General features: G+C 39.1%; 1 pseudogene; it reads right to left on the reverse strand.

Annotated features, from left to right (window-relative positions):
* Positions 1–370: 370 nt before the first annotated feature.
* The window catches only part of LOC100024295 (SAGA-associated factor 29-like), a 99,298-nt pseudogene continuing 87,183 nt past the window's right edge, over positions 371–12,485 (reverse strand).

The raw sequence follows: 12,485 nt of genomic DNA on the forward strand, positions 1-12,485 counted from the left end.
TCTCTCTTATATATCCTTAGAGAATTGGCTCACATTAAACCAGTTTTTCTATAGCATTAGTCCCACCAACTTTACTTCCAAATGTAGCATGGAATTTAGATGCCATGGATGGATGGATGGATGGATGGATGGATGGATGGATGTGTGTGCATCTCTGCTCCTACTGGGAGGAATCAAGAAGATAGCTCAGGACATCATTCCTTAGAATATTTTGAGCTTCCTTCCTGGACTCCAGCCCCAGGACTTCTGGTAGTTCCCTCTTCCAATCTTTAAAAATCACAAGGTCTTGGCTTTCTCTAATCTCTTTCATCTAAAAGCAGGAAAGATAGACATAACAGAGGCAAAAGCAACAGTAGGCTATGTGCTCCCAGACTACATGTCCCTGATGAGAAGGTAAAAATTGAGCCTTCTCTCCCAACCAGAAGCTTACTCCTGGTCTCCTCATTAGAGCACAGCCAAGCAAGAGCAACTAGCCTTTTGAATGTATCTCACTTTTTGGGGTGTCAGGGGAGAACAGGGCTGTATATTTATTTGTCCTCAGTAAATGATACATCAATTTCCTCCAGAAGAGGGCATGGCAGATGAGTTAGGTAAACAAAGGCAAGTCAGTGGAAGTCCATGATTCAGCCAAACTGAACCTCAATTCTTCTTGGGTTCCTTGTAGGCCACCACACACCTCTGGGCCACATTGAAGGGAGAAGAGTAGCCTTCTGCATAAGAGGTATCTTCAGACAGGACAGAGTAGTCATCCTGGGTCCATTGTGGGGGAATGTGGATCAAAGCCTGGTAGAAGCAGGTGCCAAACACCTTCTGGAATAAAGCTTCAAGATCTGTCTCAGGATTGCCCTTCTGTTGTGATAGTGGGATGATGCATCTTCAGCTCAAGGTGTTTATCTCTTTGCCTTCTTCATCAATGTTATCCACTTTGTTGGTAGCATGGCTATACCTGACCAGTTCTGCTAGAATCCACTCCTCATCCCTATTCATAGCTTTCACCCGAGCAGCCCCCTTATCACTTGGTTTTTCTATGTAGTTCCCTGAAGCTGGAATGGCCCCACAGAGGGGAGGAGGTTTGTCCCCAGGTTTCCCAGGGGCTATGTCATGGCTGACAATTGCAACAGTGTCATCAGTACCCCTTGGTGTGTGGTTTTCCATGGAGGTTCTGAATCATTGTATAATCCTACAATTTTAGCTACAATATGCCTTTCTTCCAGCAAAGATTTGATCTCAGCAATTTTATCTAGAGCTCTTCAAAGAATATTGCACTCTGCATCTGCCTTGGCCGTGGCGTAGAGACCTTGAAGCTTTGTCTGGTAGTAAGGAGAGATTTTTGTTTTCTGTCTGCATTCACTCATGTGTCTTCTGGATGTTGATCAGGTTATGTTCACTTTGGGAGGATTCTTCTCATTGGGAAAGATTTCCTGGAAAAGATTTAGCTAACTTTGAGTTATATAATGGACATTGTACATTGTAATAAGGAGAGACAAGGTGGACATTCCAGTAGAGTGGAGGATATAAGGGGATAGACAAAGATTTAACAGATCTAAAATTATCATGAAGAAAACACATGGATTAGCTCTGAAGTCAGAGGCCCTAGCTTCAAATCCCATCCCTGATGCTAGCTGCCTGTGTGGCCTTGGATGAATTTATTTATCTCTCTATGCCTCACTTTCCTCATGTACAAAGAGAACATGGGGAGGATAGTGGGAAGATGGTAGAATAGGGTATGAGATTATCTCACTCTCCAAATTACCCCCCAAGCAATAAAAAATAAAAACTCAGAGTCAACTCTAAAAGCAATTCTAAAAGATAAACGTCCCAAGTGAAGCGGAGCAGCTAAGGACAACTTGGGAGAAAGGTCTCTGACCTCTCTGGCTGTGGTCTCACCAGATTGAGGCATAAACACACCCAGAAAATACCATGGAATCAAGAAGCAGCAAGCACTGAGGGAAGCTGTGTAGGTGATAGCCTCAGCTTTGGAAACTCCCATCCACCCACAGTTCGAGGATTGAGTGAAGACTTCAGAGCCTAAGCATGCTGACTGGTCACCACTATCCTAGACTGCAGCTTCAGGGGAAGAGGAATAAGAAGAGAGTATAGGCTGGTGAGTGCACTTGCTGAAGGGTGAGGGTCCCACTGGTTCTGGTCACTCCCAGGAGAGTGTAGTCCCTGTTTGCAGAGGCAAGCTGATGTTTGCAAATAGCAGGGACCTGCAGGGAGAAAAATTGTTTGCAGTGGCAGAACTGCCCATGATATCATCCACCACACAATGGGAACAGAGCCCAACTTTAGCATAAAGCAAAAAAGAGTAAACAAAAGAGAAAAAGAACCCAACCATAGATAGCTACTATGGGAACAGAGAAGACCAAGGTTCAAATTTAGAGGACAGTGAAGTTAAAGTACCTATTTCTGAAACATCAAATGGTCATAAGCCCCAAAAGATTTTTTGCAACAAAAAGCTCAAAAAAGACTTTGAAAACCAAATGAGAGAGGTTGAAGAAACATTAGGGAAAAAATAAGAGCAATGCAAGAAAAATCAAGGTAGTTATGAAAGAAATGTCACCTAATTAGAAAAGGAGATCCAAAAATTCACCAAAGAAAATAACTCATTAAAAAGATAGAATTGGACAAGGGGAAACTATTGTCTTCTTAAGGAAACAAGAAGTACAAAAGAATGAAAAAATAGAAAAGAAAAACAACTGACTTAGAAAACAGATTAAGGGGAGACAATATAAGAATTGTCAGACTACCTGAAAGATACAATCAAAAATAGTTTGGACAACATATTCCAAGAAATCATTAAGGAAATTTTCCCAGAAGTTTTAGATCTAGAGGATAAAATAGACATTGAAAGAATCCACCAGTCACCACTAGGAAGAAATCCCAAGATAAAAATCACAAGAATATCATTTTAAAGTTCCATAGCTCCCAAGTTAAGGAGAAAATACTGCAAGCAACAAGAAAAAAATAATATTGTCAAGCCACAGTGATAATAACACAAAACTTAGCAGCTTCAACATTAAAAGAACAAAAGACACAATATTTGTAAGACCAAAGGAGCTGAATTTACAATCAAGAATAATATACCCAGCAAAGTTGACTATAATTATATTAGGGGAAAATGGATATTTAATGACTTAGAGGATTTTCAACTATTCTTGGTAAAAAAAAGACTAGAACTGAGTAGAAAATTGAATCTATAATAACCATTAGGATATAAATATTAAAGGCCAATTATAAGGCATTTAATAAGGTCAAATTATTTACTTCTTATATGGAAAAATGTTATCTATAACTCTTAAGAATGATATCACCACTTGGGTAGTTTGAAAAAGTATGTATAGACAGAAGGCTTGAAGTTGAGTTGAATATAATAGAATGAGGCAAAAAACAATAATAAAACAGGATCAGGAGAGGCAAAATAGAACAATTATCTTGTATAAATGAGGCCTGAGAAGAACTGTCACAGAGAAGGGGAGGAAGGGCTGGGGGACTGGTAGTGGAGGACCCTATTCTGATCAGATCTGGATTAAAGAGGGAACAACATATACAATTAGAAAGGTCTTTTCAGCTTACAGAGAAACAGAAACATGAGAGGTTAGGATAAGAGTCTCCTAAGAGACTAAGGGACTAAAAGAAGGATATGTAAATTAAGCAAAAAGAGGACAAGGAGATAAAGGAGGGATTCTTAGAAGGAAGTATTTATCAAGAAATAGAAGGACTGGGTGGGGGATAAGGGAAGGATTGTTGAAATAAGATAAAGGAGAGATTCTTAGAAGAAAGTTCATATCAAGGCCTATAAGGTAGTAAAGGGAGAGACTCTTGGAAGGGTGGACAGAATAAGCAGGTGATAAGGGGGAGAGGGAGAATAAAGGAGAGGTTAATTTAGAACTAAGAAGGCAAAGGGAAAAGAGAAGGAAGGGACTTAGAAGGGGTATGGATTGAAAAGGTAGCTGCCAGAAGAAATTAGACTTCTGAAGAGGGATAGGGCCAAAAGAGAGAGAAGGAAAACAGTGAGGGAAAATAGAATAACAGGAAATGCACAACTAGCAATTATAACACTGAATGTGAATGGGATAGATTCACCCCTAAAACAAAAATGGGGAGCAGGATGGATCAAAACCAAAAAATCTAGAAGAATGTTGATTACAAAACAAAAACAAATAAGAGAAACACTGAGAGTAAAAATATACATATATGTATATTGTGTTGAGTGATGCCTTCTATAATGTAGGGAGGGAAGGGGAGATACCTAAAAAACAAAAAAGAAAAAAAGAGAATACTTTATATTAGGTGACCTCTCAAGTCCCTTCCAGTCCTAGATATATGATTTTGAGGAGGGATTAATTTAAGGAATAGTGAGGTATGTGGAGATTCTGAAAAGCACTGACCTTTTGCAGACTTTCCTGCTGAATCCATGGTAAATGTGTAGGTCCATCATAAGGACAGGAAACCAGCTAGAGAAAGATGAGATCTTTTTTTCACATTCTTTTTCACATTTTTTTTATTTTGAATTCAAAATTCTCTCCCTCCTTCCCACACTTCTCTATTGAGAAGACTAATAATAAATCATTATACATGTGAAGTCATGTAAAGTATATTTTCATATTAGCCACATTGCAAAACAAATAAGTAAAAGCAAAAATAATCTCAGTTCATCAGCACACTCTCTAGAGGTGGATAGCAGTTTCTATCATGGGTATTTTACAATTGTCTTGGATCATTGCATCAAACGAAGTAGCTAAATCTTTCAAAGTTGATAATTCTTACAATACTGCTGCTGCTGTATGTAATATTCTCCTGGTTCTGTTCACTCTGCATCAGTTCATGTAAATTTTCCCAGGTTTTTCTGAAATCATCCTGATTGATATTTCTTATAGCCTAAAAGTATTATATCACGATAATATACCACATCTTGTTCAGCCAGTCCCTGATGGTCATCTCCTCAATTTCCAATTCTTTGCTACCACCAAAAAAAAAAAAAGCTACTTTAAACATTTTGTACGTTTAGATCCTCATCCTTTTTCCTTGATTTTTTTGGGGATTCATTTCTAATGAATGGTATGGATGGGTCAAAAGGTACGCACAGTTTTATAGTCCTTTGGACTTTGTTCCAAATTGTTCCTCAGAATGATTGGATTGGTTCACAACTCCACCAATGGTACATTAATGTCCCAATTTTTCCACATCCAGGAGGAATGAAGTCTTCAAGCTCATGAGGATCCCTGACTTTCTAGCAAACTATTGTTATGCTTATTAAAATAAAGGGGTGAAATCTTAAATAAACAAGGCAAAAATACACATACACATACACACCCCAATTACTTACAGACTAATAGGGTTTCTGGACTTCCTTGAGATATTCATCGCAATCTGTGGTGTCTGTTCTTGGTTAATCTAGTCTGTTGGCAAGAATATGCTTATGAAAGAATTCATCATCTCAACTCCCACATAGAATCATGGCTAGTCTTGTAAACTACTCCCAGTATCCCTGGATATCTGGTACACAAGAGAGTACACAAGAGAATCCAAAAGTCTATTCTTTACTGCCTCTCTCACAATGTTCTTCTCACTCCCTTGGGCTCCTCTTTCCTTTCCTACTCTTCCTGGAGAGGAAGTAAAATCCACAATTCTTTAGATATTCCAAACCAGCAGAGGTTTAAATCTGTAAATAAATAAAAATAGCATTTTTTCTTAATTCTAAAAAGATCAGGGACTAGGCGTTTGAGGTTAAGTGACTTGCAGAGGATCACACAATGAGGAAATATCCAAATCCAGACTTGAACCCAGGTCCTCCTGATTCTAGACCTGGTGCTCTATCTCCTGTGCTGTCTATCTGCCCCTTGAGTTGAGCTTTGAAGGAACCTGGTGATGCTAAGAAGTGGAGCTAAGATGAGAGTGCAGTCCTGGCATGAAGAACAACTAAGTAAAGAAGGAGACAAAAGGTCACAAATAGGTACAGCAAGATGAGTTTTCAGGACTATAAAGTGTATAAAACATAATAAAATAATAATAAATAAATAATTTAATTGCTAATTATTAAATTGTAACATAATAGCACAAGAATATCAACATAAGAGTTATTAAAATTATTTTAAGGGTTAATTTGGTTATTGTTTATTTTAAATTATAAAATAATAATAATAATGACATAATAAGGTGAAGCAAAATAAGGCTAAGAAGGTTATAGGAAGATTTGCTTCTTGGCAATTCATTTCCTGGCCCTAGATCTCTCAAAGACCAAATTATATAAGAATTATAATCTGCATCTAGGGATAGAGGAAAGTAATTGTACTAACAAAGACAAGAGATGCTAACAGTACTACGATGTTGTGATGTGGAATCTCTAAGGTGGTGTGAATCAGTTTGAGGTCTGAGCCCCTTGATCATCTTAGTTCAAGTGTGAACCCTTGGCCTCAATTCAATATAAGTACAGTTGTTCAATATCGAGGAGTCTGGGATTTCTTTCCCTAGGGCACCAAGTCCAGTGATTTAAAGCAGAAGCTTCAAGATATGTCCAGTTCTAGCTCAGGGCTTCATTTTTTGGTTGCTTTCATCAGTGAATCTTGTGTGCCTTTGAAATGTGCAGGAGAGGGTTGGGTGACTCAGTAGATAGAGAGCCTGGAGATGAGAGGTTCTGGGTTCAATTTGGTCTCAGACACTTCCTAGTTGTCTGACCCTGAGCACAATACACAGTATTGATTCTAAAACAGAAAGAAAACAAAGAAAACAAAGGAAGGAAGGAAGGAAGGAAGGAAGGAAGGAAGGAAGGAAGGAAGGAAGGAAGGAAGGAAGGAAGGAAGGAAGGAAGGAAGGAAGGAAGGAAGGTAGGAAGGAAGGAAGGAAGGAAGGAAGGAAGGAAGGAAGGAAGGAAGGAAGGAAGGAGGATGTATGCAGAAGAGCCTGTGCATTGGACTTCTGGTCCTTGATATGACTCTCTTCAAATCTTAGCATCTTCATGGCCACAGGATCATAGACTTAAAAGTTGACAGGAACATCAGCCATTGCAGAGCCTGGCTTTTGCTGATTGCTGTATAGCATCCTCCATCTTCTGAGCCTAGGTCTCATGCCTGGAATGCACCTTCTCTTCATTTTCTCTTGAATGTACCTTCTCTTCACTTTCTTCCTCCCATCCAATTAATACTAGATATCTCTGAAATCTCATCTTAATTAGAAGAAACCACTTAGGGAGAGGTGAAGTTTTTAGGTTTATGAAGATCCTTGACTTTCCAGAAGACTAGAAATCTCTAGTTCCCTAGTTCCTTTCAGAGCTGAACTCCGGTGCCAAAGGGGCTGTTCCAGATTTCCCAAGCTCTTAGTGTTCTCCCCCTATTGAAACTACTTTGTATTTATTTGGCAGACAGTTAGTATTTACTTATCCATGTACAGGTTACATCTCCACAGGTAAATGTAAACTCCTCAATGGCAAGAACTGGTTTTCGATTTGTCTTTGTAGCCCCAGTGCTCAGCACAGTATCTAGCACTAATGTTGTTTGACCCTAGTTTTTCTAAGAGGAATATAATGAGGATAATGTCTTGACAAGTGCATGAGTTGGACTTAGGTGATGCTGAGTTGTGCAAAGTCATTGGCCTCACTTTGTCTTCCACAGTCAATGAAGTCCACTGTCAAGACAAATGTCAAGATGACTGGTAAGAGCCCAGGATGCAGTAGATGGTCTTGGCATCTTCCATAGAATAGGTGCTTAATGAATGCTTGTTAAATTGAATTTCCTATCCCCCACTCTGTGCTAGACCAATGCCCAGAGATCATACAGTGTAACCCCTCTCATATTAAAGATGAGGATTCTGAGATAGAGATTAAGTGACTTGCTGAGATCACACAGTTATAAGTTTTTGAGGTAGGATTCAAACTAAGGTCTTCTTGGCTCCAAGGCGAAGACTCTGATCATTATATTATCTTCCCTCTCAAGAAGCTAGAGAGACCCCTTTGCATTCTTTTGCTCTCAGAGAAGTAGCATGGGTTTTCAGGATAATTAATAAGAAACTCAGGGCCCAGAATGAGGGAGTTCATAGTTTTGTGTTAGGTTCTGGGTACCACCTTATCAATAAACTGGAGTACATCCAGCAAAGAGTGATCAGGGTTAAGTGAACAAACTTGAAACCATGTTATATAAGGATTAGTCGAAAGGAGTTGGGGATGGTAAGCCTAGAGAAGAGAAAATTTCATGAGGACATAATCGCTGTCCTCGTGTATTTGAATGACCATCACATGGAATAGTGATTAGACTTAGTCTCTTTGGCCCCAGAGAATGGAACTAAAAGCAATGAATATAGAAGGTACAGGAAGGTAGATTTCCGTTCAACATATGGAATTTCTCCCCCTTAACAATTAGAACAGATGAAAATGGAAGAAGCTACTTGGAAACTTCATGAGTTTCCCATTTCTGGAGGTAGAATACTAGAGAACAGAAGTATAGTTTTCTCATTTTATTTTTTTCCTACATTATGGGTAATATGGAAATATGTTTGACATGATTTCACGTGTATAATTGACATTGTATTGTTTGCCTTTTCAGTGGGTCAGAGAAGGATAGGAGGGAAGACGAGAATCTGCAACTCAAATTTTCAATAGAAAAGAATGTTACAAACAAATCATTTTTCAAAAGACTCAGAAAAGCACAAACCAAAAAAGGTGAAATGTAAATGCTAGCTATTATTATTAAATACCAGGATTCTCCGAATTCTAGGTCACTGAGCCAAATTTTGTTAATTTTTCCTCTTCTTTTCAGTCCATTCTTCCATTGGGAAAAAAAAAAAGAGCTGACATCAGACCCACGGAAACCCTATTTATTCACATAAATCCTCCTTGGAGACATCTATTTTGCCATTTTGTTACAACAAAAATCATTATATTAATCCAGGAAATGATCTTGTGTTCCTAAAATCCTACTGATCAACAGTTGAACCGATATTAAGTATATACCTCTTATATTTCAAGGCACCATACTAAGCACAGGAGAAATACAATTCAGAGCAGGTATTTAGGAAATGTCTCCTTTGTATCAGGCATTGTGCCTGGTGGTAGGCACATGAAGATAAAAGTAATATGGTTCCTGCCCTCCATGAGCTTACATTTTGTTGGGAGAAGACAAAATGTATCCAGATAAATAAATATAGAATATATTCAAGTTAAATATAAAAATTTGAGTTTATTTTTGGCAGGGGAAGAGTTAATAATTAGATAGGAATAAGGAAATGCCTTGTGTAGAAGGTGGCATCTACATGTACTGAGGATTCTGATAAGGTTAAAGATGAATTGGTCCACAGAAGAAAAACATCTGCTTGGTCACATAAGTCAATGGGGATATGATTGGGGACATAGACTCTAATCGATCACCCTAGTGCAAATATCAATAATATGGAAATAGGTCTTGATCAATGACACATGTAAAACCCAGTGGAATTCCACATTGGCTATGGGGGAAGCGAGGAGGGAAAGAACATGAATCATGTAACCATGGAAAAATATTCTAAATTAATTAATTAAATAAATAAACTTTTTTTTAAATGAGCTGACCCCTGCCTTCATTATTGAAGAGGCAATTAGAATCAAAATTCTTTTTCTTTAAACCCTTACCTTCCATCTTAGAATCAATACTGTGTATTGGCTCCAAGGCAGAAGTAAGGGCTAGACAATGGGGTCAAGTGACTTGCCTAGGGTCATACAGCTAGGAAGTATCCGAGGCCAGATTTGAACCCAGGACCTCCCATCTCTGAGCCCGGATCTCAAACCGCTGAGCTACCCAGCTGCCCCCTAGAACCAAAATTCTAAGGCGACAGATATCTCATATTCATAGGCTAAATTCCACCCAGAGTCCAATTCTGTGACCAGTTATTTTTCTGTAGGTGTGATCAGTAAGCCCCTAGGAACACCGAGCATTTTTGATGAGAAGTCCAGGAATGACTAGACTTGTGGGTTGCAGCTTGTCTTTGGTGGCCAGGTGCAGTTCCAGAATGGTTTCATATCCATGACTGGATAGATTTCTGGGACATTAGAACACTAATTCAGTTAAAAGGTGATGCAAGCAGTGATCCTGCCACATTGGAGAAGACCACAAGGAAAACCCATTGCTTTCTTTTTCCCCTTGGTTTCTCAATAGCTTATTTACCCAGGCATGATGCCATGGGGAGCCAATGAAAACAGTCGCCAGTAGAGGCCCAACCTGTCCAACCCCAAGGAATCACTGTAAACTCCTGAACCAAGGGGAAAACTCAGGTTTGGAAACTCCCTGTTAGGAACCAGAGCGTGGGCATAAGCCCTTAGAGACCTCTTCGATTTGGTCAATACTGTCTTGAAAAAGGGACAGACCCAAGAGGATTCCATAATAGTGGAAAATCCAGGCATGTCGCCCTTGTCAAGCCTCCCCTTGCCAGTGAGTTTCGGTTCTGGACTTTGCCTCCTCAGATATCTGGGGATTTCTCCATTAAAAGTCAATGTTGACCTAATGGTGTATGTGTTTGAATATACAGATGCTTTCACTGGCTCAGCCATGATGATTCTTATTTCATAGAGTGGATCATTGACTTCAGAGCTGGCAGGGATGTCCACATTGACAGTACCAAAGACCTCCCTATCCCCAACATTTACATAGGAGGAAACTGAGGCCCAGGTAGGAAAATAAATTGTCAATGATTGAATACCTAGTAAGTGGCAGAGCCTGGATTTGAAAATTAGTCAGAGTTTGGCACCATAGATTTAGAGCTAGAGGCTGCTTAAACCAACCTCCTCATTTTACAGATAAGGAAACTGAGGACTTGCCCAAGCTCATGTGGACTTTGGGCAAAAGAGGCGGGATATGAACCTGAGTCTTCTGAATCTCCAGAGCCATTGTCTTTCTACTGCATCACTGGGCTTTATTTCCCAAGGTCTTTAAAACTAATGATTTTATTTTATTCTTACAACAGTCCTGTGAGGTAGGCCATAGAAGCATTATAATCATACACATTATACAGATGAGAAAACTGAGGCAAAGGAGTGGAATGACTTGTCCAAAATTACATGGTTAGTAATTGGAAGATCCAAGACTTAAAGTCACAAGGTCTTTAGATTCCAAGGTCAGTGCCCTTCCCAACATTCCAAATTACTTGGATTGTATAATAAATCAATTGATAAACATTTATTAATCTTATAACTAGGTTCCAGGCACTATATTAAATACCAGAATCATAGGTTCACTGCTATCCACGCCCAGAGAAAGAACTGTGGGAGTAGAAACACAGAAGAAAAACATTTCCTTGATCACATGGGTCAATGGGGATATGGTTGGGGATGCAGACTCTAAGCAATCACCCTAGTGTAAATATCAATAATGTGGAAATAGGTCTTGATCAATGACTCATGTAAAACCCAGTGGAACTGCTCATTGGCTATGGGAGGGGGGAGGGAAGAATGGATGAAAAGAACATGAATCATGTAACGATTGGAAAATATTCTAAATTAATTAAATAAATATTTTTAAGGAATCATAGGTTTATAACTGGCAGAGACTTTAGTGCTTTTTATTTTACAAAGAGAGAAACTGAGGCACCAGGAAGGAAAGCAACTTGCCCATAGTCACACAAGTAGTAAGAATCAGTAGTTGAACCTAGGTCAGAGAATCAATCAAAGTTCTAGGACTAGAATGAATCTCAGAGGCCATCTGGTCCAATGCCCTCATTTTACAAATGAGGAAACTGAAACCCAAAGAGGGTAAATAGCTGGCCTGAGATGAGGCTGCTCAGAGGTGGGTTTTGAATCCAGGTCCTCTAACTCCAAATTCTAGGTCTCTTTTAAACATGCGCTTTGAGTATTTTCCAGTTCAGAAGTTATTTGCACATCTTTGCCTGCTCTCTTTTCCCCACTCCAATCAATCCTCCATTCAGCTCTCAAAGTGATATTTTTAAACACGGCTCAAAACAAATTACCCCAATTCAATAAACTCCAGTGACTCCCTATTACCTCCGGGACCAAATATAAAATCCTCTGTTTGTTTTTCAATAATAGCTAATATTTAAACAATGCTTATAAGTGTATAAAAGGCTTTAAACGATTATCTCATTAGATACTCACAAAACCCTTGGGAGATAATTATTATCCCCATTTTACAGTTTAGGAAACTGAAGCCAAGAGAGGTGAAGTGATTTGCCCAGGGTCACACATTTAGGAAGTATCTAAGGCCAGACATGTCCTCAGTTCTTCTTGACTATAGATGCCCTGCTCTATCTATTACGTCAACTTCCTGCCTCTTCAGTATCCCTGCTCTTTTACCCCCATCCACATATTCTGTAATCCATTAACTCTGACTTCACACAAGCATTTTTCCTGGCTATCCCATGGAACACATTTCTTCTTTATCCCTTCTTCCTACCTTCCTGACTTCATTCAAGACTAAGCTAACGTCTTAACTTCTGCAAGAAACCTTTCCAAGCCCCACTTAATTTTAGTGCCTTCCCACTATTGATTATCCCCAATTTATCCTGCATAG

This window comes from Monodelphis domestica, chromosome 2, assembly GCF_027887165.1.
Source record: "Monodelphis domestica isolate mMonDom1 chromosome 2, mMonDom1.pri, whole genome shotgun sequence".
NCBI lineage: Eukaryota > Metazoa > Chordata > Mammalia > Didelphimorphia > Didelphidae > Monodelphis > Monodelphis domestica.